The sequence below is a fragment of the Panulirus ornatus genome, chromosome 7, assembly GCF_036320965.1.
Source record: "Panulirus ornatus isolate Po-2019 chromosome 7, ASM3632096v1, whole genome shotgun sequence".
Classification (NCBI taxonomy): domain Eukaryota; kingdom Metazoa; phylum Arthropoda; class Malacostraca; order Decapoda; family Palinuridae; genus Panulirus; species Panulirus ornatus.
Window position 1 is genome coordinate 7,146,041 of NC_092230.1, and position 23,085 is coordinate 7,169,125.

At 41.0% G+C, this 23,085-nt stretch overlaps 1 long non-coding RNA gene across 2 annotated transcripts in view; it reads left to right on the plus strand.

The window, feature by feature from the left end:
• Nucleotides 1-669: 669 nt before the first annotated feature.
• The window catches only part of LOC139749402 (uncharacterized), a 135,756-nt gene continuing 113,340 nt past the window's right edge, over nt 670-23,085 (plus strand). Inside the window, exons 1-2 of one of the 2 annotated variants that reach the window (XR_011712960.1) lie at nt 670-769; nt 3,873-4,025. This is a non-coding gene — a long non-coding RNA (uncharacterized lncRNA). Of the gene's footprint in view, nt 770-2,489; nt 3,155-3,872; nt 4,026-23,085 lie in introns of those variants that run through there. The other variant, XR_011712959.1, reaches the window with a different exon arrangement.

Sequence of the window (23,085 nt, forward strand, 5' to 3'; positions counted from 1 at the left end):
CTCTCTCTCTCTCTCTCTCTCTCTCTCTCTCTCTCTCTCTCTCTCTCTCTCTCTCTCTCTCTCTCTCTCTCTAGATTGGTGCTTCGATTTCGTAGATGGTTGCATCAAGTGATCAGACTAATGATGTTGATAGACTAGGATTGGAGTCTAAGTTTTGGTTTGGATGATATTGATGACCAATCCATGTATGAGGTTAGATCTAAATAAAGAACTGTGAGAATTACATCTGGGTTAAGTTTTATTTACCCAGTTTAACTTACACTTACAAAGTCTAGTAGAATACTGTGGTAAAAATCACGTACCTTCTTCATACAGTTGAAGTTCTCATGCCCACAGTTTCCTGAGGTAAAACAATAATGGAGGGACAAATTGACAACTTATACTTTAGGTGTTAGATCTCGCGATTTCTTATTTCCTTTTTTTTTTTTTTTTTTAGATCTAGCGCGTAAATTTCGTATTTAACGCGTTTTTCTGACCTTTTTTTTTTTACATTTTGAAATTAGCGCCAAACTTAGTGTTATTTCACGAGGAAATCATATAATTAGAAAGGTAATGTGATTTAGGAAGTTTAATCAAAGCCTAATAAAAATAACAAGGAAAACAATACAAATATTGTACGTGATTCATTTTCAACGAAATGAACATGTTCTATTTCTTTGTATTAAACAGGTTCAAATCGGGGTGTATTCGCGCGAGGTCGCCCCTCTAAAGTCTCTCATTCACTTCAAGTACAGTTCTGAGTGTTGTTGGCAACTGAACACAACAATAGGTAAGAAATATACTCAACCATTTACAGCAGAGTGGTTGAAAGACCCCCAAATATGAATAGTAGTTCGGAAAAGTAGAAGGGATGAGGCAAAATGTCCTTGCAAGTACTGCCATAGTCCATTGTCTGCCACACACTGAAGTGATATTGAAAGACACAGCTAAACAGCTAAACACAAGAAAGACAGACCACAATTCCTTTAATTCTTGTCGATCATCACATAATTGGTTATGTGTTGTTCATCATCACAGCTTTTCATTGCGTGTTGTTCATCACAGCTGTTCATTACGTGTTGTTCATCATCACAACTGTTCATTACGTGTTGTCCATCATCACAACTGTTCATTACGTGTTGTTCATCATCACAACTGTTCATTACGTGTTGTTCATCATCACAACTGTTCATTACGTGTTGTCCATCATCACAACTGTTCATTACGTGTTGTTCATCATCACAACTGTTCATTACGTGTTGTTCATCATCTCAGCTGTTCATTACTTGTGTTGTTGATCATCTTAGCTGCTCATTAAGTATTGATCATCTGAGTTGTGCAAAGCATGATTTGCAGACATTAAAAGATGCAAGAATTCCAAATTAAAAAGGTCGAAGTGTAGTGCCGCTGTGTGCAGAGTGTGTGATTGCCCGGCCTTTTACCAGTGATTTGAAAAGTGATACAAGACAATCAGAATTTTATCCTCTTAACTGATGAAAGTAATGACATTACGTTGGGTAATGGCTACCCGGCTCTGTCCTGGAAGTCAGAAGATTGTAGTGACTTTCTTGGACCTTGTCGAGCTTCATGACTGAAATTCTGATGGGATATCTGATGCCAGCACGAAGTCCTTGAAAAATAATGGGTTGGAGTTACAAAACCTTGTTGCAATTGGCACCGACAGTGCACAAGTGTATGCTAAACTCAAGTTATAAGTTCCTCATATGATCCTGATCAAGTGTGTGTGTGTGTGTGTGTGTGTGTGAGAGAGAGAGAGAGAGAGAGAGAGAGAGAGAGAGAGAGAGAGAGAGAGAGAGAGAGAGAGAGAGAGAGAGAGAGTCATTCTCAGCTAGCTATCTCTCATACTGCAATTGAGTATCTCCCTAAGAACCTGGATTTTGATATCAGAGAAACCCATAATTGGTTCTCCCACTCTGCCATTCGCCAAGCAAGGGACATTTTATTTTATCAGTGATGGTTAAGCTCCAATGAAATTCGTCCAGCCAAGCCAGACTCAGTGGCTGTCAATTGAAGCAGCAGTTGTCAGAATACTGCAGCAGTGTGTTGAACGTATGACTCGGCTTGAAATGGCAAGAAATGGTGAAAGGGATTACACAGCTTAGAGCCTCTATGACTTACATGTTTAATGACAAAGAAAAACTATGCCTTCCTGATATTTCTGAGCCACTTTCTTGGAAAAGTTCAGCGTGTACATGAGAAATTAGAAGCAGAGGTACAGGATCCAATCAAACTCCTAAGTGACCTTATTCAACTTAGTGACTCCTTAAGTTCTAAAGTCCTCAACCCAGACAGGAAAATAAAAGGAAGGAAATTCAGTACAGAACTGCTTAGTAAACCCACGTCCGTAGTTAGGGTATGTGTTTGGAAAGATGGGCACAATGTAAGTTTCCCCATGAAAAAGGATATTCGAGGAAGATGCATAAAGTCTGTAGGTGGAGTTGATGAAACAGTTTCGTCAACGTTTGCCAGACAATGTCTTAAGTGTTAAAGCTAATGTCATCTCTTGAGTGCAAGTGAATATGCCTGCAACACCAAAAAAAAGCTTCAAATACTGGAATTGGCAAAGGTGGAGACGGAACACTGGCACCCTAGTGTGACTCTGTGCTGAAAATAGCCTCATCCAGGGATGCAACAGGAGAAAAGCCCTTCAGGAACCTTTGTGAGTTGGCCAAGAGGCTTTGGCTGTGCTGACATTGCCTCATTCTAACCCTGATGTAAAGCGTATCTTTTATTTTTAAGTCATGTGCCCATCACAAAGTCAAAGTTTCGAAATAGACCGAGTATCCAAAGCTTAAATGCCACACTAATATCAAGAAAAGATTAAGAATTGGGAACTGCTGGTATGATGACAAAGTGCCGAAGAAGTGCTGAAAAGTGAACCCTGCCGCATCCCCACGACACTGAGGACGAAGAGATTGCGGATTGGGGGATGAGCAGACCTGGAATAATAATGAGTGTTTTCGTGTTAAGAGCAGTCACTCGCACTTGGTATGAACAACGGAGCATGTCAAAGAGCAGGAATAATTCGACGAGCCCTTTTCTTTTTTTTCGTTGTCATTTTATTAAGTGTATCACTTTGCGGGAGAGCCTAGCACTCTGAGGTGGCAACTCTAGTCACCAAGATGACAACGAACGCTTCACGCCACTTTTGTAGGTATGTTCAGGGATATTGCAGTCCTCATAGGCTAAGTGTATACAGTAGTCAAAGAGATTAACAGTGAGATATGTAATAAAGATCACGAGATTGTACATATTCTGAAGGGTGTCATATGATGGGTTTGTTTTGGGCCAGAGTCACACTAGTGGTGTACATATTCTGAAGGGAGATGATGTCTGTTACGGGCCAGAGTCACACCAAGTGGTAATGAAGTAATTGATGTACTTAATAGCATTGAAGGGTATGTAAAAACCACATATTTAGGGATGTCATTCCCTATAAGCAAGAAATAGAAGGCTGTAAGTGATAGGAAACTGTAAATGAGAACATCGAGGTCTAGGCTGCCTTCCCTGTTTTTTGTCTCTGGGTGATTTTAGGGTGCTGTGAAAGTGATGTTCATTGTATAAGGTGCTGTTAATGTTAATGAAGGTGCTATTGTGTAACTGTCATAGAAAAGATGCTGAAATAAATATTATCTAAAGTTGCCTCATTATTAACTGATGCCTACAACTAATACTCCTCCTTATACACACACACACACACACACACACACACACAAACACATTATATATATATATATATATATATATATATATATATATATATATATATATATATATATATATATATATATATATACCCACCTACCTTAGTTTACCCTGAAAACTAACATGGTAGAAGTGGATGCTTTGAACTGATTTCCTGTCTTCTTTAGGCTTTGGATCAGCATATGTGAACCTGGTGAAGGGCTGTCTTAGTCCACTGACATCTGCAGTAGGTTGAGCAAGTGCGTGAGCCGCTGCAATATACACAGATGGCTGGACAGGTTGGAAAACTGTGCAAGACATATCTGACTTGGAGGGCACAGGTGAGGCCTTGTGGTATATATGTAGATGCATTTATGGATATGTATACATGGGGAAACTCTTATGTTTTACAGGGCACAATGCACATATGTTGTACAAATATTGTGGCGAGGACATCTTGTTAAAAACTATATTGTTTGTATATTTATTATACATAATCGCTGTTTCCCGCGTCAGCGAGGTAGCGCCAGGAAACAGACAAAGAATGGCCCATCCACTCATATACACATATATACATAAACACACATATGCATGTATGTATCAGCATATACATATACACACATATACATGTTATTATTATTTTGCTTTGTCGCTGTCTCCCGCGTTTGCGAGGTAGCACAAGGAAACAGAAGAAAGAAATGGCCCAACCCACCCCCATACACATGTATATACATACACGTCCACACACGCAAATATACATACCTATACATCTCAATGTACACATATATATACACACACAGACACATACATATATACCCATGCACACAATTCACACTGTCTGCCTTTATTCATTCCCATCGCCACCTTGCCACACATGGAATACCATCCCCCTCCCCCCTCATGTGTGCAAGGTAGCGCTAGGAAAAGACCACCAAGGCCCCGTTCTTTCACACTCAGTCTCTAGCTGTCATGCAATAATGCATGAAACCACAGCTCCCTTTCCACATCCAGGCCCCACACAACTTTCCATGGTTTACCCCAGACGCTTCACATGCCCTGATTCAATCCACTGACAGCAGTTCAACCCTGGTATACCACATCGATCCAATTCACTCTATTCCTTGCCCGCCTTTCACCCTCCTCCACGTTCAGGCCCCGATCACTCAAAATCTTTTTCACTCCATCTTTCCACCTCCAATGTGGTCTCCCACTTCTCCTCGTTCCCTCCACCTCCGACACATATATCCTCTTGGTCAATCTTTCCTCACTCATTCTCTCCATGTGCCCAAACCATTTCAAAACGCCCTCTTCTGCTCTCTCAACCACGCTCTTTTTATTTTCACATCTCTCTTACCCTTACATTACTTACTCGATCAAACCACCTCACACCACACATTGTCCTTAAACATCTCATTTCCAGCACATCCACCCTCCTGCGCACAACTCTATCCATAGCCCACACCTCGCAACCATACAACATTGTTGGAACCACTATTCCTTCAAACATACCCATTTTTGCTTTCGGAGATAATGTTCTCGACTTCCACACATTCTTCAAGGCTCCCAGGATTTTCGCCCCCTCCCCCACCCTATGATTCACTTCCGCTTCCATGGTTCCATCCGCTGCCCGATCCACTCCCAGATATCTAAAACACTTTACTTCCTCCAGTTTTTCTCCATTCAAACATACCTCCCAATTGACTTGACCCTCAACCCTACTGTACCTAATAACCTTGCTCTTATTCACATTTACTCTTAACTTTCTTCTTTCTCACACTTTACCAAACTCAGTCACCAGCTTCTGCAGTTTCTTACATGAATCAGCCACCAGCGCTGTATCATCAGCGAACAACAACTGACTCACTTCCCAAGCTCTCTCATCCCCAACAGACTTCATACTTGCCCCTCTTTCCAAAACTCTTGCATTCACCTCCCTAACAACCCCATCCATAAACAAATTAAACAACCATGGAGACATCACACACCCCTGCCGCAAACCTACATTCACTAAGACCAATCACTTTCCTCTCTTCCTACATGTACACATGCATTACATCCTCGATAAAAACTTTTCACTGCTTCTAACAACTTGCCTCCCACACCATATATTCTTAATACCTTCCACAGAGCATCTCTATCAACTCTATCATATGCCTTCTCCAGATCCATAAATGCTACATACAAATCCATTTGTTTTTCTAAGTATTTCTCACATACATTCTTCAAAGCAAACACCTGATCCACACATCCTCTACCACCTCTGAAACCACACTGCTCTTCCCCAATCTGATGCTCTGTACATGCCTTCACCCTCTCAATCAATACCCTCCCATATAATTTACCAGGAATATTCAACAAACTTATACCTCTGTAATTTGAGCACTCACTCTTATCCCCTTTGCCTTTGTACAATGGCACTATGCACGCATTCCCCCAATCCTCAGGCACCTCACCATGAGTCATACATACATTAAATAACCTTACCAACCAGTCAACAATACAGTCACCCCCTTTTTTAGTAGATTCCACTGCAATACCATCCAAACCTGCTGCCTTGCCGGCTTTCATCTTCCGCAAAACTTTTACTACCTCTTCTCTGTTTACCAAATCATTTTCCCTAACCCTCTCACTTTGCACACCACCTCAACCAAAACACCCTATATCTGCCACTCTATCATCAAACACATTCAACAAACCTTCAAAATACTCACTCCGTCTCCTTCTCACATCACCACTACTTGTTATCACCTCCCCATTAGCACCCTTCACTGAAGTTCCCATTTGCTCCCTTCTCTTACACACTGTATTTACCTCCTTCCAGACCATCTTTTTATTCTCCCTAAAATTTAATGATACTCTCTCACCCCAACTCTCATTTGCCCTCTTTTTCACCTCTTGCACCTTTCTCTTGACCTCCTGTCTCTTTCTTTTATACATCTCCCACTCAATTGCATTTTTTCCCTGCAAAAATCGTCCAAATGCCTCTCTCTTCTCTTTCACTAATAATCTTACTTCTTCATCCCACCACTCACTACCCTTTCTAATCAACCCACCTCCCACGCTTCTCATGCCACATATTCATACTTGCTTGCCTTCATCTATTCCTGTCTCTTCCACGCCCCACAGTAAACAGCGTCAGAAAAAGACAAAAAAATGCCATATTCGCTCACACTCAGTCTCTAGCTAGTCATGTGTAATGCACTGAAACCGCAGCTCCCAATCCACAAACCTTTCCATGGTTTACCCCAGAAGCTTCACATGCCTTTGTTCAGTCCATTGACAGCTCGTTGACCCCAGTATACCACATCGTTCCAATTCACCCTATTCCTTGCACGCCTCTCACTCTCCTGTATGTTCAGCCCTCAACAGGCCTCGAATGGTCGAAATCTTTTCACTCCATCCTTCCACCTCCAGTTTTGTCTGCCACTTCTTGTTCCCTCCACCTATGACACATATATCCTCATTGTCAATCTTTCCTCCCTCATTCTCTCCATATGTCCAGACCATTTCAACACACCCTCTTCTGCTTTCTCAACCACACACATTTTATTTCCAGCCCTCTCTTTTATCCTTTCATTACTTGATCAAACCACCTCACACCACATATTGGTTTCAGACATTTCATTTCCAACTCACCCACCCGCCTCCATACAACCCTATCTATAGCCCATGCCTCGCAACCATATAACATTGTTGGAACCACTATTCCTTCAAACATACCCATTTTTGCTCTCCGAGATAATGTTCTCTCCCTCTGTGGCACACATTCTTCATTGGTCCCAAAACCTTTGTCCCCTCCCCTACCCTGCGACTCACTTCTGCTTCCATGGTTCCATCTGCCGGTAAGTCCATTCCCAGATATTTGAACACTCCACTTCCTCCAATTTTACTCCATTCAGACTTGCATCCCAATTAACTTTTCCCACAACCCTACTGAACCAAATAACTTTGTTCTTATTCACATTTACTCTCAACTTTCTCCTTTCACACATTTTTCCAAACTCTCACCAACATCTGCAGTTTTTCACATGAATCACCCACTGCGAGCTGTATCATTGGCAAACAACAATGGACTCACTTCCCAAGCCCTCTCATCCCCAACAGACTGCACACTCTCTCCTCTATCCAAAAATCTTGCATTTACCTCCCTAACTTTCCCGTCCATAAACAAACTAAACAACCATGAGGACATCACACACCCCTGCCGCAAACCAACATTCACTGGGCACTGGTCACTCTCCTCTCTTCCTACTCGTACACATGCATTACATCCTTGGTAAAATCTTTTCACTGCTTTTAGCTGCTTACCTCCCACATTTATACTCTTAAGATGTTCCACAAAGCATCTCTGTCAACCCTGTCATATACCTTCTCCAGGTCCATAGATGCTACATACAAACCCATGTGTTTTTCTAAGTATTTTTTACATACATTCTTCAAAGCAAACACCTGATCCACACATCCTCTACCACTTCTGAAACCACACTGCTTTTCCCCAGTCTGATGCTTTGTACTTTCCTCACCCTCTCAATCACTACCCTCCCTCATAATTTCCCAGGAATACACAAATTTGTGCCTCTGTAGTTTGAACACTCACCTTTATCCCCTTTGCCTTTGTACAGTGGCACTGTGCATGCATTCAACCAACCCTCAGGTACTTCACTGTGGTCCATACATACACTGAATATCCTTACCAACCAATCAACAGTTTGATTTTTGTGGGTTTCCCCAGCAAGTTTATTGTGCACCCTATTCTCAACCTGTGAGTGGTAGTGCAAAAGGTTTACGTTGGTCACAAAGGGTCTTAGTCAGACCCCAGTGGGTTGATATCACTTAGGATGCTACAATTCATAACAGATATTTCATTACATAGTTTCATATGGTAAGTTTTCGACTGAATGCAAAAAGTGGATACAATTTAAAATTTTAGGTATCCTGTTATTCACATTAATGTGTTGTGACATTTCTTGCAGGGTTTGTTTAGAATTACCCTTAAAAAGGCCTTAAAAGGCTCTATTTTCTCACTTTCTAAGAAGTAGTGTTCTAGTTTGTGTCCAAATCTTTGACCACACGATTCAGATAGGCCAATAGCAGATATAGCTTAGCCTTAGTCTAACAGGTACAACATCTTATCTGCAGATAATATTACTTTCTCTTATACATGTTTTGCTTTACATATTTCACTGTGACGAAAAAATTTTCTACTTGTGCTTATCTGAACTTGTCTTCTTGCTTCAAAAAGGTCTGTTAGTTCCTTTCTAATTACAGTTTTTAGATTTTTAGTTGAAAACCTAATGTTTTCAACATCGCCTTTACTAAGTGAAGTTTGGTTAAAGCATCAGCTTGTCATGCTCACAGAGGCCTGTATGAGAAGGAATCCATAACAATATGATTTGAGTCCCCTGAGTAATAATGTTTGAATATTTTTTTTTTTTTTTCAAACTATTCGCCATTTCCCGCATCAGCGAGATAGTGTTAAGAACAGACAACTGGGCCTTTGAGGGAATATCCTCACCTAGCCCCCTTCTCTGTTCCTTCTTTTGGAAAATTGAAAAAAAATAATGAGAGGGGAGGATTTCCAGCTCCCTGCTCCCTCCCCTTTTAGTCGCCTTCTACGACACACAGGGAATATGTGGGAAGTATTCTTTCTCCCCTATCCCCAGGGATAAAGAAGATCGACCGTGACAGGATATTTATGTCTGCCAATATGTTACATTATGATCTCAGGGTGTTGAGGGCAAATAGTGAAGATATAGAATTAGAGATAATTAAACTGTCTGTTGCGTTGATTTCTACCTGCTGGTTATCCAATACGACTGGTATTCTATGAGGTCGGTTCTTCCATAATTTGATAAAGTGTGTTTATGATTATTATTTTTAGATTTCTCATTCAATAAAAAGATGGTCTTAAGATTTATCTCAGTGTTTTTATAGGCCAAATTTGACAAAATTTTCTTCTAGTGTAGGAAAACACCTCGGGTTTGTGAATTTTTATAGGTTAGATTTGGTTTAGGTTGTTTGAAATTGTTTTGCTTAAGGTCTTTGATGTCTTTTGAACATTTTATGACCTTCATTTTCCTCAGAAACATGTGGATGAAAGAAACTCATTTTACTGATGAATCATGGTGTAATTCAAACCAAACATCCTCGTGTAATATTTTCATAATCAAGCCAATCACATAAATATTTTTTGTTAGATTTATCCTTGGTCCTCTTTTTGTATAATGTAGTTCCAATTTACAGGCACTGCAGAAATAACTTTATTGAAGAAGTGCATGTTAGTCAACTTAATTGAAATGATTCAAGTACATATCCATTTTAGGGACATCACAGAATTGATTTACTGATTTGGAAGTTACACATATATGTGGACTCCATGTAATTGATATTATGATTTAGACAAGGAGAGCATGATTTGGAAAATTGATTATTTCATCATGGTAATGAAAGTGATTCTGGGATATGATAGGTAGTGAAAATATTAGGTAAGATTATGCAAACCATGTCAAGAAATCAAGAAAACCATTTGAAGCTACATAACTTGCCACCACAGTCTAAATTTACTTTTTATTGAGTGTTGTTTAGAAAAAAGGTGAATGACATTATATTGACTGCATTCAGTTGCTTGGAAATTTTTTCTTTTGGTGTATGCACTATTTGGTGATTAAGTCAATTTTCTTCCACCGTATGCAACCAATGTTTAAAGTGCTTTTGGTGTGTTTACAAATGTGTTGATTAAAATTTAGGTAAATCTCAGCACATAGGTGATATTTTCATTGATTCTAGTGGGTTTTGGTAGTGTTTTGCTTCCTCTGCACCACATTTTTCCTAACCATAGCCATTCCCACTCAGTTTTTTTTATTTATATGAATACTCACAGTCATGCTGCCGAGCTAAAAGATAATTCATGCTAAGTTTAAGAGTCTATTGATATTGTTATTTCTTGAAATCCCCAAATATTTATGGTGACCCTAAACTGGGACTTTTTTATTGGATATCTTTTATTTAGTGAGAATGAATGTGATAAAGGGGAGGCTATGACAGTCTGGAAAGATTTTGGGGCAAAAAAAGTGAAGCACTTCTAGAAATCACTAGATCTGATAGAAACCTCACCTAATTTCCCTCTGTAATTTAAATTTCCTTTTTTCCCCCTTTTTCTAAGATATGTGAATGTTGTGTGCATTGTTTTTGTGGGGCTAAAGACGCACTGTACATTCAATTTTCCTAGTCTTGGGTATCTCACATAAGCATTCAGTCAAGAACACTCACCCCCCACTCCTCTCTTAAGAGACTTGCCTTACTTCCTTCCATTGCATACCATCATTATGACTGAAAGGTTAAGTTAGAGGAGATTTTCATGGTTACTCAAGATTTTTTATTTTGATTGACTAACTTTAGTCCAGTGGTTATTATAGCTGTTTCCAGTCATTTGTCATTTGTGTGATAGAAATGATGCTCTGAATCACACACCCCAGTGTGAATCACCACTTCCAAGTATAAAGAGTCTGTTACTTTGCATTTCTCTCATATCCAAAAGTTGTTTCTGTGGTGTCTCTGAAATTTTATCCTGAATTAGACTTGGGAGCATGATGTGGAGAATTATTCTTTATCCTACAATAATGAATAATGGTAATGGGGAAGGTTATGATGATCAATGAAAATCTAGATAAAAGTGAGCGATGATTATAGTAAGATTGATAGAACCTCTGAAAACCTTGCGTAATATTCCCTTACAGTTTAAGTGTTCCATGTTTTTGATGTTCTTCAGAAATGAGTGTGAAAATTATATTATTCATTTTTATTTTTTAGGTTTGTTTACTGACTTATTTGCTGAGTGTGTTTACTTGCTCCAACTGGATGCAACCAAAGTGGCAGAAAAGTAGCAACAGTGTTTCTGGTGTATTTCAACTAAGATATCGAAAATTTACTTGGATTTCGACTATTAAACGAAATGAGGTTTTTATAGGTTTTGATGATTTGTGATTTAGTTTCAATCATTTTTACCTCATTTTTCCTGAGTATCATAGTCCTCTTCACTGTCATGTATTTCCCTATGAAAAATATAGAATTATGCTCCAGTAAGTATAAGGAGGCCATTAAAATAGGTGTTTTCCTAAAAATGGTGTATCTGTGATGCCCTTAAAGAGTAACTCTGTTGACAGTTAAAAGAGGTTCATGACGTGTGAGTGTCTGATCTATGAATACTTTTATTCACAAAGGATCTCCAGAAAGCAATATGTAACTCCTACTCTGACATTGTCATTTACTTGCTTATGAAGTGCATCTTTTTTAAAATTATGTTGCTAAACATATTGTTTTATTATCTATATTTACTTTGAAATACAATATCCAATACATTATTGCAGTCAGGTATTGGTATTTCTTGTAATAATGATATCCATTTCTTTATATTTTTTTTATTCATTATACTTAACTGCAGTCTCCCACGTTAACGCGGTAGCACAAGGAAACAGATGAGGAATAGCCCAACCCACCCACATACACATGTATATACATAAACGCCCAAACATGAACATATACATACATATATATTTCAACATATACATACATGTACATACACAGACGTATACATATATACACATGCACATATCCATACTTTCTGCCCTCATCCGTTTCCATCGCCACCCTACCACACACAAAAATAGCATCCTCCCCTTCCCCCTCCAGCATGGCAATGCTAGGAAGAGACAAAAAAGGCCACATTCATTCACACACAGTCTCTAGCTGTCATGTGTAATGCACCAAAACCACAGCTCCCTTTCTACTTTCAGGTCCCACAAAACTTTCCATGATTTACCCCAGACGCTTCACATGCCCTGGTTCAATCCATTAATAGCATGTCGACCACAGTTTACCATATTGTTCCCATACATTCTATTCGTTGCACGCCTTTCACCTTCCTGTGAGTTCAGGCCCCGATCGCTCAAAATCTTTTTGACTCCATCCTTCCACACCCAGTTCGGTCTCCTGTTGCTCCTCATTCCCTCTACCTCTAACACATACATTCTCTTTGTCAGTCTTTCCTCACTCATTCTCTCCATGTGACCAAACCATTTCAATACACCCTCTTCTGCTTTCTCAACCACACTCTTTTTATTACCACACATCTCTCTTACCCTTTCATTACTTACTCGATCAAAGCACGTCACAACTTATATTGTCATCAAACATTTCATTCCCAACACATTCACCATCCTCTGCACAACCCTATCTATAGCCAATGCCTCTCAACCATATAACATTGTTGGAACCACTATTCCTTCAAACATGCCCATTTTTGCTCTCCGAGATAACGGTCTTGCCTTCCACACATTCTTCAATGCTCTCGAAATCTTTGTCCCCTCCCCGCCATGTGACTCACTTCCACTTCCATGGTTCCATCTGCTTTTAGATCCACTCCCAGATATCTGGAACACTTCACTTCCTCCAATTTTTCTCCATTCAAACTTACCTCCAAATTAACTTGTCCCTCAACCCTACTGAACCTAATAACCTTGCTCTTATTCACATTTACTCTCAGCTGTCTTGTTTCACACACTTTTCTAAACTCAGTTACCAACTTCATTTTCTCACCTGAAACAGCCACCCAGCTGTATCATCAGTGAACAACAACTGACTCACTTCCCAAGCCCCCTCATCCTCAACAGACTGCATACTTGCCTCTCTCTCCAAAACTCTTGCATTCACCTCCCTAACCACCCTGTCCATAAACAAATTAAACAACTGTGGAGACATCACGCACCCCTGCCGCAAACTGACACTCACGAGGTACCAGTCACTTTCCTCTCTTCCTACTCGTACACATGCCTTACATCCTTGGTAAAAACTTTTCACTGCTTCTAGCAACTTATCTCCCACACCATATACTCTTAATACCTTCCACAAAGCATCTCTATCAACCCTATCATATGCCTTCTTCAAATCCATCTGTTTTTCTAAGTATTTCTGACATACATTCTTCAAAGCAGACACCTGATCCACACCACTATTCCTTCAAATATACCCATTTTTGCTTTCCGAGATAATGTTCTCGACTTCCACACATTTTTCAACACTCCCAGAACTTTCGCCCCCTCCCCCACCTTATGATTCACTTCTGCTTCCATGGTTCCATCTGCTGCCAAATCCACTCCCAGATTCTAAAACACTTCACTTCCTCCAGTTTTTCTCCATTCAAACTTACCTCCCAATTGACTTGTCCCTCAACCCTACTGTACCTAATAACCTTGCTCTTATTCACATTTACTCTCAGCTTTCTTCTTTCACACACTTTACCAAACTCAGTCACCAGCTTCTGCAGTGTCTCACATGAATCAGCCACCAGCGCTGTATCATCAGCAAACAACAACTGACTCACTTCCCAAGCTCTCTCATCCACAACAGACTGCATACTTGCCCCTCTCTCCAAAACTCTTGCATTCACCTCCCTAACAACCCCATCCATAAACAAATTAAACAACCATGAAGACATTACACACCCCTGCCGCAAACCTACATTCACTGAGAACCAATCACTTTCCTCTCTTCCTACACGTACACATGCCTTACATTCTCGATAAAAACTTTTCACTGCTTCTAACAACTTACCTCCCACACCATGTACTCTTAATACCTTCCACAGAGCATCTCTATCAACTCTATTATATGCCTTCTCCAGATCCATAAATACTACATACAAATCCATTTGCTTTTCTAAGTATTTCTCACATACATTCTTCAAAGCAAACACCTGATCCACACATCCTCTACCACTTCTGAAACCACACTGCTGTTCCCCAATCTGATGCTCTGTACATGCCTTCACCCTCTCAATCAATACCCTCCCATATAATTTGCCAGGAATTCTCAACAAATTTATACCTCTGTAATTTGAGCACTCACTCTTATCCCCTTTGCCTTTGTACAATGGCACTATGCAAGCATTCTGGTAATCCTAAGGCACCTCACCATGAATCATACATACATTAAATAACCTTACCAAACAGTCAACAATACCAACCAGTCAACAATACAGTCATCCCCTTTTTTAATAAATTCCATTGCAATACCATCCAAACCTGCTGCCTTGCTGGCTTTCATCTTCTGCAAAGCTTTTACTACCTCTTCTCTGTTTACCAAATTTTCCCTAACCCTCTCACTTTGCACACCACCTCGACCAAAACACCTTATATCTGCCACTCTATCATCAAACACATTCAACAAACCTTCAAAATACTCACTTCATCTCCTTCTCACATCACCACTACTTGTTATCACCTCCCCATTTGCCCCCTTCACAGAAGTTCCCATTTGTTCCCTTGTCTTATGCACTTTATTTACCTCCTTCCAAAACATCTTTTTATTCTCCCTAAAATTTAATGATACTCTCACCCCAACTCTCATTTGCCCTCTTTTTCACCTCTTGCACCTTTCTCTTGACCCCCTGTCTCTTTCTTTTATACATCTCCCAGTCATTTGCATTATTTCCCTGCAAAAATCGTCCAAATGCCTCTCTCTTCTCTCTTCTCTTTCTCTCAATATATATATATATATATATATATATATATATATATATATATATTTTTTTTTTTTTTTTTTTTATACTTTGTCGCTGTCTCCCGCGTTTGCGAGGTAGCGCAAGGAAACAGACGAAAGAAATGTCCCAACCCCCCCCATACACATGTACATACACACGTCCACACACACAAATATACATACCTACACAGCTTTCCATGGTTTACCCCCGACGCTTCACATGCCTTGATTCAATCCACTGACAGCACGTCAACCCCTGTATACCACATCGCTCCAATTCACTCTATTCCTTGCCCTCCTTTCACCCTCCTGCATGTTCAGGCCCCGATCACACAAAATCTTTTTCACTCCATCTTTCCACCTCCAATTTGGTCTCCCTCTTCTCCTTGTTCCCTCCACCTCCGACACATATATCCTCTTGGTCAATCTTTCCTCACTCATTCTCTCCATGTGCCCAAACCATTTTAAAACACCCTCTTCTGCTCTCTCAACCACGCTCTTTTTATTTCCACACATCTCTCTTACCCTTACGTTACTTACTCGATCAAACCACCTCACACCACACATTGTCCTCAAACATCTCATTTCCAGCACATCCATCCTCCTGCGCACAACTCTATCCATAGCCCACGCCTCGCAACCATACAACATTGTTGGAACTACTATTCCTTCAAACATACCCATTTTTGCTTTCCGGGATAATGTTCTCGACTTCCACACATTTTTCAAGGCTCCCAAAATTTTCGCCCCCCTCCCCCACCCTATGATCCACTTCCGCTTCCATGGTTCCATCCGCTGACAGATCCACTCCCAGATATCTAAAACACTTCACTTCCTCCAGTTTTTCACCATTCAAACTCACCTCCCAATTGACTTGACCCTCAACCCTACTGTACCTAATAACCTTGCTTTTATTCACATTTACTCTTAACTTTCTTCTTCCACACACTTTACCAAACTCCGTCACCAGCTTCTGCAGTTTCTCACATGAATCCGCCACCAGCGCTGTATCATCAGCGAACAACAACTGACTCACTTCCCAAGCTCTCTCATCCCCAACAGACTTCATACTTGCCCCTCTTTCCAAGACTCTTGCATTTACCTCCCTAACAACCCCATCCATAAACAAATTAAACAACCATGGAGACATCACACACCCCTGCCGCAAACCTACATTCACTGAGAACCAATCACTTTCCTCTCTTCCTACACGTACACATGCCTTACATCCTCGATAAAAACTTTTCACTGCTTCTAACAACTTGCCTCCCACACCATATATTCTTAATACCTTCCACAGAGCATCTCTATCAACTCTATCATATGCCTTCTCCAGATCCATAAATGCTACATACAAATCCATTTGCTTTTCTAAGTATTTCTCACATACATTCTTCAAAGCAAACACCTGATCCACACATCCTCTACCACTTCTGAAACCACACTGCTCTTCCCCAATCTGATGCTCTGTACATGCCTTCACCCTTTCAATCAATACCCTCCCATATAATTTACCAGGAATACTCAACAAACTTATACCTCTGTAATTTGAGCACTCACTCTTATCCCCTTTGCCTTTGTACAATGGCACTATGCACGCATTCCGCCAATCCTCAGGCACCTCACCATGAGTCATACATACATTAAATAACCTTACCAACCAGTCAACAATACAGTCACCCCCTTTTTTAATAAATTCCACTGCAATACCATCCAAACCTGCTGCCTTGCCGGCTTTCATCTTCCGCAAAGCTTTTACTACCTCTTCTCTGTTTACCAAATCATTTTCCCTAACCCTCTCACTTTGCACACCACCTCGACCCAAACACCCTATATCTGCTACTCTGTCATCAGACACATTCAACAAACCTTCAAAATACTCATTCCATCTCCTTCTCACATCACCACTACTTGTTATCACCTCCCCATTTACGCCCTTCACTGAAGTTCCCATTTGCTCCCTTGTCTTACGCACCCTATTTACCTCCTTCCAGAACATCTTTTTATTCTCCCTAAAATTTACTGATATATATATATATATATATATATATATATATATATATATATATATATATATATATATATATATATATATATCTTTTCTTTTCTTTTAAACTATTCGCCATTTCCCGCGTTAGCGAGGTAGCGTTAAGAACAGAGGACTGGGCCTTTTTTGGAATATCCTCACCTGGCCCCCTCTGTTCCTTCTTTTGGAAAATTAAAAAAAAAAAACGAGAGGGGAGGATTTCCAGCCCCCCGCTCCCTCCCCTTTTAGTCGCCTTCTACGACACGCAGGGAATACGTGGGAAGTATTCTTAATCCCCTATCCCCAGGGATGTGTGGATCAGGTGTTTGCTTTGAAGAATGTATGTGAGAAATACTTAGAAAAGCAAATGGATTTGTATGTAGCATTTATGGATCTGGAGAAGGCATATGATAGAGTTGATAGAGATGCTCTGTGGAAGGTATTAAGAATATATGGTGTGGGAGGCAAGTTGTTAGAAGCAGTGAAAAGTTTTTATCGAGGATGTAAGGCATGTGTACGTGTAGGAAGAGAGGAAAGTGATTGGTTCTCAGTGAATGTAGGTTTGCGGCAGGGGTGTGTGATGTCTCCATGGTTGTTTAATTTGTTTATGGATGGGGTTGTTAGGGAGGTAAATGCAAGAGTCCTGGAAAGAGGGGCAAGTATGAAGTCTGTTGGGGATGAGAGAGCTTGGGAAGTGAGTCAGTTGTTGTTCGCTGATGATACAGCGCTGGTGGCTGATTCATGTGAGAAACTGCAGAAGCTGGTGACTGAGTTTGGTAAAGTGTGTGGAAGAAGAAAGTTAAGAGTAAATGTGAATAAGAGCAAGGTTATTAGGTACAGTAGGGGTGAGGGTCAAGTCAATTGGGAGGTGAGTTTGAATGGAGAAAAACTGGAGGAAGTGAAGTGTTTTAGATATCTGGGAGTGGATCTGTCAGCGGATGGAACCATGGAAGCGGAAGTGGATCATAGGGTGGGGGAGGGGGCGAAAATTTTGGGAGCCTTGAAAAATGTGTGGAAGTCGAGAACATTATCTCGGAAAGCAAAAATGGGTATGTTTGAAGGAATAGTGGTTCCAACAATGTTGTATGGTTGCGAGGCGTGGGCTATGGATAGAGATGTGCGCAGGAGGATGGATGTGCTGGAAATGAGATGTTTGAGGACAATGTGTGGTGTGAGGTGGTTTGATCGAGTAAGTAACGTAAGGGTAAGAGAGATGTGTGGAAATAAAAAGAGCGTGGTTGAGAGAGCAGAAGAGGGTGTTTTGAAATGGTTTGGGCACATGGAGAGAATGAGTGAGGAAAGATTGACCAAGAGGATATATGTGTCGGAGGTGGAGGGAACGAGGAGAAGAGGGAGACCAAATTGGAGGTGGAAAGATGGAGTGAAAAAGATTTTGTGTGATCGGGGCCTGAACATGCAGGAGGGTGAAAGGAGGGCAAGGAATAGAGTGAATTGGAGCGATGTGGTATACAGGGGTTGACGTGCTGTCAGTGGATTGAATCAAGGCATGTGAAGCGTCTGGGGTAAACCATGGAAGGCTGTGTAGGTATGTATATTTGCGTGTGTGGACGTATGTACATGTGTATGGGGGGGGGGGGTTGGGCCATTTCTTTCGTCTGTTTCCTTGCGCTACCTCGCAAACGCGGGAGACAGCGACAAAGTATGAAAAAAAAAAAAAAAAAATATATATATATATATATATATGTATGAGAGTTGGGGTGAGAGAGTATCATTAAATTTTAGGGAGAATAAAAAGATATCTGGGAGTGGATTTGGCAGCGGATGGAACCATGGAAGCGAAGTGGATCATAAGGTGGGGCAGAGGGCGAAAATTCTTGGAGCCTTGAAGAATGTGTGGAAGTCGAGAACATTATCTCAGAAAGCAAAAATGGGTATGTTTGAAGGAATAGTGGTTCCAACAATGTTGTATGGTTGCGAGGCGTGGGCTATGGGTAGAGTTGTGCACAGGAGGATGGATGTGCTGGAAATGAGATGTTTGAGGACAATGTTTGGTGTGAGGTGGTTTGATCGAGTAAGTAACGTAAGGGTAAGAGAGATGTGTGGAAATAAAAAGCGCGTGGTTGAGAGAGCAGAAGAGGGTGTTTTGAAATGGTTTGGGCACATGGAGAGAATGAGTGAGGAAAGATTGACCAAGAGGATATATGTGTCAGAAGTGGAGGGAGCAAGGAGAAGTGGAAGACCAAATTGGAGGTGGAAAGATGGAGTGAAAAAGATTTTGAGTGATCGGGGCCTGAACATGCAGGAGGGTGAAAGGAGGGCAAGGAATAGAGTAAATTGGATCGATGTGGTATACAGGGGTTGACGTGCTGTCAGTGGATTGAATCAGGGCATGTGAAGTGTCTGGGGTAAACCATGGAAAGCTGTGTAGGTATGTATATTTGCGTGTGTGGACATATGTATATACATGTGTATGGGGGTGGGTTGGGCCATTTCTTTCGTCTGTTTACTTGCGCTACATCGCAAACGCGGGAGACAGCAACAAAGCAAGAAAAAAAAAAAAAGATGTTCTGGAAGGAGGTAAATAAAGTGCGTAAGACAAGGGAGCAAATGGGAACTTCAGTGAAGGGCGCTAATGGGGAGGTGATAACAAGTAGTGGTGATGTGAGAAGGAGATGGAGTGAGTATTTTGAAGGTTTGTTGAATGTGTTTGATGATGAAGTGGCAGATATAGGGTGTTTTGGTCGAGGTGGTGTGCAAAGTGAGAGGGTTAGGGAAAATGATTTGGTAAACAGAGAAGAGGTAGTAAAAGCTCTGTGGAAGATGAAAGCCGGCAAGGCAGAAGGTTTGGATGGTATTGCAGTGGAATCTATTAAAAAAGGGGGTGACTGTTTTGTTGACTGGTTGGTAAGATTATTTAATGTATGTATGGCTCACGGTGAGTTGCCTGAGGATTGGCGGAATGCATGCATAGTGCCATTGTACAAAGGCAAAGGGGATAAGAGTGAGTGCTCAAATTACAGAGGTATATGTTTGTTGAGTATTCCTGGTAAATTATATGGGAGGGTATTGATTGAGAGGGTGAAGGCATGTACAGAGCATCAGATTGGGGAAGAGCAGTGTGGTTTCAGAAGTGGTAGAGGATGTGTGGATAAGGTGTTTGCCTTGAAGAATGTATGTGAGAAATACTTAGAAAAGGAAATGGATTTGTATGTAGCATTTATAGATCTGGAGAAGGCATATGATAGAGTTGATAGAGATGCTCTGTGGAAGGTATTAAGAATATATGGTGTGGGAGGTAAGTTGTTAGAAGCAGTGAAAAATTTTTATCGCGGATGTAAGGCATGTGTACGTGTAGGAAGAGAGGAAAGTGATTGGTTCTCAGTGAATGTAGGTTTGGGGCACGGGTGTGTGATGTCGCCATGGTTGTTTAATTTGTTTATGGATGGGGTTGTTAGGGAGGTGAATGCAAGAGTTTTGGAAAGACGGGCAAGTATGAAGTCTGTTGTGGATGAGAGAGCTTGGGAAGTGAGTCAGTTGTTGTTTGCTGGTGGCTGATTCATGTGAGAAACTGCAGAAGCTGGTGACTGAGTTTGGTAAAGTGTGTGAAAGAAGAAATTTAAGAGTAAATGTGAATAAGAGGAAGGTTATTAGGTACAGTAGGGTTGAGGGTCAAGTCAATTGGGAGGTAAGTTTGAATTGAGAAAAACTGGAGGAAGTAAAGTGTTTTAGATATCTGGGAGTGGATTGGGCAGCGGATGGAACCATGGAAGCGGAAGTGAATCATAGGGTGGGGGAGGGGGTGAAAATCCTGGGAGCCTTGAAAAATGTGTCGAAGTCGAGAACATTATCTCGGAAAGCAAAAATGCGTATGTTTGAAGGAATAGTGGTTCCAACAATGTTGTATGGTTGCGAGGTGTGGGCTATGGATAGAGTTGTGCGCAGGAGGGTGGATGCGCTGGAAATGAGATGTTTGAGGACAATGTGTAGTGTGAGGTGGTTTGATCGAGTAAGTAATGTAAGCGTAAGAGAGATGTGTGGAAATAAAAAGAGTGTGGTTGAGAGAGCGGAAGAGGGTGTTTTGAAATAGGTTGGGCACATGGAGAGAATGAGTAAGGAAAGATTGACCAAGAGGATATATGTGTCGGAGGTGGAGGAAACGAGGAGAAGTAGGAGACCAAATTGGAGGTGGAAAGATGGAGTGAAAAAGATTTTGAGTGATTGGGGCCTGAACATGCAGAAAGGTGAAAGGAGGACAAGGAATAGAGTGAATTGGATCGATGTGGTATACCGGGTTTGAGTGCTGTCAGTTGATTGAATCAAGGCATGTGAAGCGTCTGGGGTAAACCATGGAAAGTTGTGTGGGGCCTGGATGTGGAAAGGGAGCTGTGGTTTCGGGCATTATTGCATGGCAGCTAGAGACTGAGTGTGAAAGAATGGGGCCTTTGTTGTTCTTTCCTAGCGCTACCTCACACACATGAGGGGGGAGGGGGATGGTATTCCATATGTGGCGATGTGGCGATGGGAATGAATAAAGGCAGACAGTGTGAATTGTGCGCATGGGTATATATGTATGTGTCTGTGTGCGTATATATATGTGTACATTGAGATGTATAGGTATGTATATTTACATGTGTGGACGTGTATGTATATACATGTGTATGGGGGTGGGTTGGGCCATTTCTTTCGTCTGTTTCCTTGCGCTACCTCGCAAACGCGGGAGACAGCGACAAAGCAAAATATATATATTTTTTTTTTTTTTTTTTTTTTTTTTTTTTAAATTTTCCAAAAGAAGGAACAGAGCGGGCCAGTTGAGGATATTCCAAAAAAGGCCCAGTCCTCTGTTCTTAGCGCTACCTCGCTAACGCGGGAAATGGCGAATAGTTTAAAAGAAGAAAAAGAAGAATATATATATATATATATATATATATATATATATATATATATATATTTTATCCCTGGGGATAGGGGAGAAAAATTACTTCCCACACATTCCTCGCGTGTCTATATCTATAGACTAAGAACTAGTAACACACAAAAGGAGCATACCTCACAGAGTGAACCATTTTGACACAGTTCTTATCTGAATGGGAGATTCGCTTACGAAGCCCGACTAAAGGGGATGGGAGCAGGGGGCTAGAAACCCTCCGCTCCTTGTATTTTATCTTTCTAAAAGGGGAAACAGAAGAAGGAATCATGCGGGGAGTGCTCATCCTCCTCGAAGGCTCAGATTCGGGTGTCTAAATGTGTGTGGATGTAGTTAGATGAGAAAAAAGGAGACATAGGATGTATGTTTGAGGAAAGGAACCTGGATGTTTTGGCTCTGAGTGAAACGAAGTTCAAGGGTAAAGGGGAAGATTGGTTTGGAAATGTCTTGGTAGTAAAGTCAGGGGTTCGTGAGAGGACAAGAGCAAGGGAAGGAGTAGCACTACTCCTGAAACAGGAGTGGTGGGAGTATGTGATAGAGTGTAAGAAAGTGAACTCTAGATAGATATGGGTAAAACTATAAGTTGATGGAGAGAGATGAGTGATTATTGGTGCATATGCACCTGGGCATAAGAAGAAAGATCATTAGAGGCAAGTGTTTTGGGAGCAGCTGAATGAGTGTGTTAGTGGTTTTGATGCACAAGACCGGGTTATAGTGATGGGTGATTTGAATGCAAAGGTGAGTAATGTAGCAGTTGAGGGAATAATTGGTATACATGGGATGTTCAGTGTTATAAATGGAAATGGTGAAGAGCTTGTAGATTTGTGTGCTGAAAAAGGACTGGTGATTGGGAATACCTGGTGCAAAAAGAGAGATATACATCAGTGTACGTATGTAAGTAGGAGAGATGGCCAGAGAACGTTATTGGATTACGTGTTAATTGATAGGCGCGCAA